At 45.9% G+C, this 7,148-nt stretch overlaps 1 protein-coding gene across 1 annotated transcript in view; it reads left to right on the top strand.

Annotated features, from left to right (window-relative positions):
- Nucleotides 1-1,088: 1,088 nt before the first annotated feature.
- jade2 (jade family PHD finger 2) overlaps nucleotides 1,089-7,148 on the top strand; it is a 157,929-nt gene continuing 151,869 nt past the window's right edge. The window contains exon 1 of the mRNA XM_070917199.1: nucleotides 1,089-1,168. The gene's annotated coding sequence lies outside the window, so the exon portion shown is untranslated. The remainder of the gene's footprint in view (nucleotides 1,169-7,148) is intronic.

Genomic DNA, 7,148 nt, shown 5'->3' with positions numbered 1-7,148 from the left:
CTGTTTTCCATGTGGTTATCACTGGCTGGAGATCAGTCACTGGACGCAGCTTTTTTATGTCCCATTTTAACACTTTCTGCCACAAAGTGCACCCTGTATCACTGACAGAGAGCTGGCAGGTGAAGGTTCAATCCCCATCCTCTCCTCTCCGAGGCGCAGTAATCTAGCATTTCTCAGAGTAGGAAGTGCAGCTTGCGGTAACAGTGAATTGAAAGTACGCCATAAATATGGCGCCAAAAGAGTTTTCAAGCTGATGATAAGAGCTGATTTTTTTCCCTCTGTGTTGTCTTTTTTTCCTGGAGGTGTGTGTGTGTGTGTCTGTGTCTGTGTGTGTGTGTGTGTCTGTGAGGGGGGGTGGGGGGGGGGTTGCAAGACAAGACCCGCCTGTGCATTTGTGCAGAGCGGTGTGCACGTACACCGGGCAGAGGAGTGGAAGCAAGGCAAGGCAGCAAGTGAAGACGAGGAGAGCGGAATGTTTTATTTTTGAAGGAGGGACGTTGCGAAACTGGCTTGCAATCTTTTCTGACTCATCGTTTGGAAATAAAGCATCCTTTTCTCTTTTTTTTTCTTTCTTTCTTTCTTTTTTTTTTTTATTTTTTTTTTATTTTTTAGCCCTCCTCCTCTTGCTCCTCCGTCCCCTCCTCCCGTACCGCTGGCACCGGAGAGGAAAACACAGTCGGGATTTTGACACCACGTTTGGGCTCCTTTTGCAAAATGCGACATGCTTTCCTGTGAGCGGTGTGTTGTGCGCACCTCGCAGCCTGCTAAACCGTGAACAGCAGCAGGACCAGCGGCGGCACCGCTGTGTTTGTTGTTGTTGAGTTGGAAAAGGCTGCAACTCCCGTCTGGCTGCCACTTTTGGATTTTATTTCGGATTTGGACTCGGCCGCCGGTCTTCGCAGAGCTGACGCGCTGTCAACACGCACCGTGAGGGGAAGGGAAGGGAGAGGAAGGGACGGTCCTGTCACCCAACGTGGATCTAGAGTCGTGGCTGTTTAGCAGCGCTGCTAACAGCCTGCCAGGGCACCGAGTGGGCAAACTGAACTAGTGCTAAACCCTCCACTGTAAAACTACATGTGCCTGGCTCCCAATGATCTCCTAATCTCTGGGAATCGCCCGCCGTCCAGGACTGAGGACGTCTCTGCACCCGAAGCTGACTGCGATCAAGGTAAAAAAAAAAATACCACTAATATGCGGATGAAATTGATAAAATGTAACAGTGGGAGTGTTGTAGGACCTCTGAAGTCCACTTTGCCGCTGCTGCTGCTGCTGCTGCTGCAAGTGCTACACCAGTGCTAGGCTAGCAGCAGGGCAGCAGCTCTGTACGCACTTTTGCAGCGGGCTTGTCAGTCACAGTCACAGCGGCAGGGGCGCTTACAGTGTTGTGAGCCTGAGCGGTGCATGTGGGTCAAGGAGGGGTGTGTGTGTAGGGGGGGGGGGTTGTATGTGTTTTATGTGTCGCAGTCAGGGGAAAGACAAATAACCCGTTTGAAGCCTGTGCACGTAGAGAGGTGAAATTAACCGGGTAAACTTGGGCCATGTTGTGCTGCAAACGTAACGTGAACGCGCCCCGGTGGGAATCAAGTGTTGCGAGCGGGCAGTTGGAGAGAGTCCAAGTGTGGGTTTTTTTTTTGTGTTTTTTTTTGCGCGTAATTGCAACAAATAGGATCATTTGCAGCAGCGTAGCAGCAAGAAATGTGAGCTGCAACTTGCGAGTGTGAAAGCTGGAACACACACACACACACACACACACACGTATAGACACACAGGACACACAGGATGGGGTGAGGATATGAGATGAAGAAGTTGTGTGATGATGAGGTTGTGTGGAGAGCAGCAGGTCTTGGTGCAGGGTTTACAGTCCCTGGAGTATTTGCAGGTTCCTTCCCTTTAGTAAAAAAAAAAAAAAAAGAGGGGGGGGGGGGGGGTAGCAGCACTGCTTTTAGGAAGGCTGAGCACGCAACCACACACACACATCAAGGAATTAGAGCAACTCCTCTCTGCCTCCTTCACCCTCTCCTCCTCCTCCTCCTCCTCCGTGCTGTGCAGATCTAGCCGGCTTTAGAGGGGGGGGGCTGTTGTTTACCTCCTCAAAGTCAGAGCTCTGTCTGTATCCCTGGGTTGGATGATTGTGGCTGTTGCATCCTTACCTGGAAAAAAAACAACAAAACAAGGACTTGGCATGTGGCTGCAGATGCTGATGCTGGGAGTCAGATGTGAGCAGGATTAATGGGGTGTAAGTGGGGCATTTGCCTCTGGTGTGATTTTCAGCGGCGCATTGTGGCCACCTACTCTTCATTATTGCCTGGAGAACCTGTAAAGAATATTATGTCTGTGTATTAGTGCTGATTATTAACGAATGGGAGCAATATATCCAGATTTAAAAAAAAATGTGATGGCACATGTGAAGCTGAACTGGCTCTAGCCCTGAATCAATTAAGCTGGGATTGTCTGGGGACTTGTTAAATGTTCCCAGTTGTGACAGCAGCCCCCACCCCACCTTCACTTCCCACCATTACACACACACACACACACACACGTCATCATCATAACACACAAGCCTGAATTGTGCACACATACTAACAACCGAGTGTGCCTCTCGCTCACTGTAAACACATATTCAAGTACAGATGCATGTACCATGCTCTTCAAACTCTTAACAAACTCTTGTGCGCACACACACACACACACACACAACCAACCCTCCTCCTGCTGGAGATGAGTCATGGTGTGTGGGGGCATAACAACTCTATCTCTATCCCTCTATCCCCCTCTCTTGTCTTTCATATCCTTCCTGATGCAGTGCGATCTTGTTTTCACTCCCTCTCTCTCTCTCTCTCCCTCTCCCTCTCCCTCTCCCTCTCCTCCCTCTCCCTCTCCCTCTCCTCCCTCCCCTCCCTCAAGGCTCGCCTTCTCTCGCCTAGAGACAGTGGTTGTTTACAAGGCAAGTGAACAGGGATGAGAGCTGTTTTCATTTTGCTTCCGTTTTTTTTTTTTTTTTTTTTGGACGACGTCCCTCCAGCCAATCATCCACGTTTCAGTCCCTCCTTCCTCATCCATACCTTCATCTCATCCATCACTCTCTTTTCTTTTTAACCCCTCTTTGCCTCCTTCTGCTCCATCCATCCACCCGCTGCTCTGTTACTCCCCAACCTGTTATCCATCCATCCATCCATCTTTCTCCTCATCATCTCTCGATCAACAGTTTCCTGTGATTTCTCTCATCATCTGACTTAACAGCACAGCCAGGATGAATGTGTGTGTGTGTGTGTGTGTGTGTCTGTGTGACCATATGCATCAGCTGTCCCCGTGAAGTATGTCATGTGAAACTTGAGCACGCAGACCATTTAAGCCTCACATGTGTACATACGCACACGTGTGTATGGGCGGGGGTGTAGCGTAGCGTGTGTATTTATGTCTGCTGCGTTAAGCGCTGAGCTCTGATTGGCTGGGTAAGGGGGTAAGGACCCCCACGTGGTGCGTTGTATCGCATTAGCGGCTACGTAGTGAAGAGGGGTAGGAGGAGGAGGAGGGATGCTGTTCATGAATGGAGCGCTGACGTCACTTAAACTGTACCCTCAATCCCCCTCACACACACACACACACACACACACGTGCACATGCATACCCCCCCCATATGCACATACATGTTTTTACACACTTTGCTCCAGAAGGCTGCAGGCCAAATGTATGTGTGTGTGTGTGTGTGTGATTCAGAAATATGTGTCAGATAAGAAGGATAGGAACCGAGTTGAAGGATTTATGTGTGTGTGTGTGTGTGTGTGTGTGTGTGTGTGTGTGTGTGTGTGTGTGTGTAGCTGCCTGCAGGCGGGTTGGCTAGCTGTCATGTCACCAGCTCTCTGCTGCGCTCTGCTTACTAACTAACTAACCAGCATGTTGGCCACAAGGGTATTACTACTAGCCGAGGAGGATTTGTGCGTGCGTGTGTGTGCCCTTGTTGGTGTGTAGTTTCATGTGCTGTGATTTTGTGAGTTGAGAATAGACAGATTTAGGATTTCCGATATCGATACTGATGCATCTAAATTTCTCATCCATATATACATAGTATGTTTTATTATTTCTTTTAGGCTTTTCTTCTCTTGAAGAATGTAAAGACACAGAATAAGCAAGAAATAAATATGAAAAATATTTTTCTAGACTTGATTATCTTTAGTAAAGGACATTACAGTAACTTGTACTGTAATAGAACATGAATTCTTATATAAAATGAGACTTTTAAAGAACTTTTATTACACTTACCTGAAGGCTAAGGTAGATGACACAAACACCTGTCAGTGGTTTCAGGGTCAATTCATTTTGGGAGTTATTGGTTCAGTCCAGTTTAGTCAAATATTGGCTGATGAACATCACTAAAATGATTTTGGTCTGTTCTTATTGTGTGTTAATTTGTTTATGTTTTGTTGTGAGTTTGTGGGGTTGTTCTGGTTTCCTCATGTGCAGGCTTTGTCATGTCTTACAAGTTTTGCAACATGAAACGCTGCAGGCATGTTTGTGTGCATCAGCCCGTGTGTGTTTTTTCCAGTGTTTGCTCTCAGTAGATGACCATGCTGTGGCCTAGAACCTCATTAGTGGGTTCTTGAGAGAGTGTGTGTGTGTGTGTGTGTGTGTGTGTGCATGCTAACCTGCTGTTCAGTGGGCAAGAGATGACGTCAGACTTCAAGGGGAGAGAGGGTGTTTTAATTTTTACATTTTCTTTCCCCTGCCTTCTTAGTAAATGATAATTGCACAGTCTGCACGCCTGCACACATCACTGGCGAGGAAGGAAATGGTACACATATTTTTTTTGCAGAAGTAATTGGAATGTGCTTCATAAGTCTCCGTCCTGCAAAACCTGAGCAGGGAATGTTCTGGTGCAGCAGATGGTTTTTCAGATAAAATAGATCCCATTTTTTTTGTCGTAGTTCACAGTGAAGTCAGCGTCGTTACCACAGAGTCGACAGTGATATCATTAGACCATATCTCACCAAGCTAATGTTTCGTTTCCTTTACACTTACTTCATGTGTTTTCATTTCCCCTCAGTAAGTGAGACATTAACCACAACAGTCCTATCGGAGAACTCTATACATTTTATATTATATTAAAGTTTCATTAAGCACAAATTCTATACATTATCTGGTTCCAGCTTCTCCATTTTGTGTTTATCTCTGTTTTATATTATTGTAAATGGAATATATTTGGGTGTTGGATTGTTGGTCGGACAAAACAAGCAATTTGAAGATTTCTGGGAAATTGTGATATTTTCATATTTATAGCCTAAATGATTAATTGATCAGTCAAAAAAAACCCCAACAGATTAATCAGTAATGGAAAAAAGGTTAGATGCAGTCTAAGAGTATCTTTATTTGAAGTATGTTACTGTTTTGTTCCTCAGAAGTAAACTAGTTCCTTAGAGGGACCGTCTGTGGTGAAAATCTGTCATCACCCACACAGATGTTTTCACTTCAGTAACTTTTCAGGACCAGTTTTTTAGTTTGTGCAGACTGTGCTTGATTAACATCTCCCTGACTCTCCTGTTTGCGTTGTTGCACCTTGAAGTAAGTATGTAGTAATTCCCAGCTTCGCTCCGCCCAACATCAACCTGAGCAGAACAATTGAAAATATTTCAATTGTTCTGGCTGATTAGACCTCTGTGTGGGACCTTTTAGGGAAGATGACTTGGTAAAAATTATGAAAAAATCCATCCATGACCATAGATGGATAGAAACTCAAGTAGAATAAAACCTGAGAGGATCACAGAGTGCTGTGTGTCTCATTTGTGTTAATAAGTTAGTTTTGTGTCTTGGTTTTGAAACTATGTTCAAACCTATTCATGGGTCCAGTTTGGCTGGGAGAAATGCAAAACGGCAACCATCATGACAACCAGGAGAGATAATGTATATAACATTATCCTTGTATGAAAAATCATGTGTCAGGTTGTCTAGTTAATGTCCATCATTACTCAAGAAGTCAACACTGGCATTGGCATTTTCTTTGGGCAAAAGAAAAATGTGTTATTATCCATTAGATACTTTCTCCTTCTATCATCCTAAATGCCGGAGTATTCTCTCTCTGTCGGCCTGCTCCCTCTAACTCTTCTTCAGGGAAAAAATAAGTCTGAAGGCTGTAAGCACAGTGATGGACAGGCTGACAGATGCTGCCTGAGCGCCTGATGGGAAGAGTTTCAGGAGTTGGTGTGTGTGGATGTTTGTGGGGAGAAGAGGGCGAGTAAACAACAGACAGAAACAGTATGTCAGCCCTTCCTTTGCTGTTTGAACACCCGGTGATCCAAGATGGAAATAAGCCTCTGATTCACAGCGCCATTCGTGAAGATTTTATTTGCACTTTATGTATATTTAAAACCATCAAATATATCAAAATGAATAAAAGAAGGCAAGAGAGCTGAGGTTCAGAGGGAACGGGGGTTACATATGTTTACTAAGACCATAGAAACAAAGTTTGCAGATGGATAATAAAGGATAATACATACAAGAGGAGGCGCGAAAGGAAGGAAAATAGCATGATGGATAAGAGGTGAGGGGGGAGAGATGGCTGAAGAGAGGGAGAACAAATGAGAAGACAGGGAAGGTGAAGCCAGCAGGGACAGAAGGTGGAGGAGATGTAGAGAGTGCAGGATGAAAGACGACAGGAGGGGTGGGGGGGGGAGTGGTCGTCAGGGTCGCTGGGAGTGAAGGGCAGAGTGCTCATCCTCCATCTCTCTGTCCTTTTCATCCCTCCTTCACTCCCTTCCAGGAGCTAATGAACTCCTGATGGCAGTGGAGACAGGAGCGATGGATCAATCCTCCATCTTTCTCTGTGTTTCTTTCCCTCTCCCTCCCTCCCTTCCTCCTCCCACCCTCCTCCCACCTGTCCTCCCCTTTTGCTCTCTCTCTCTCTCTCTCCTCCTGGCTTTTTTGGCAGGGCCCCAGCCTCCCTGGCTCCGACTCACCCCCTTCATTGTTTGTCAGCAGATTTCAGGAGATGGAGCGGGAGGCTTAGTTAGAAAATTATTTGGACCTCAGCCCCTTCCTTCTTCTTTTTTTTCTTTTTTATCCATTTCTTCTCTCTCTTCTGTTTTCCGCTCTCTCATTCCTGCTCCCATGATGCAGCGGCAGCAGCAGGCGCAGTGGCAGCATCAATAAATATTGTG

This window comes from Enoplosus armatus, chromosome 13 (assembly GCF_043641665.1).
Source record: "Enoplosus armatus isolate fEnoArm2 chromosome 13, fEnoArm2.hap1, whole genome shotgun sequence".
In the NCBI taxonomy this organism is placed as follows: Eukaryota; Metazoa; Chordata; class Actinopteri; order Centrarchiformes; family Enoplosidae; genus Enoplosus; species Enoplosus armatus.
The sequence above is the reverse complement of the archived record's forward strand: the minus strand, read 5'-3'. Positions and strand labels throughout refer to the sequence as shown.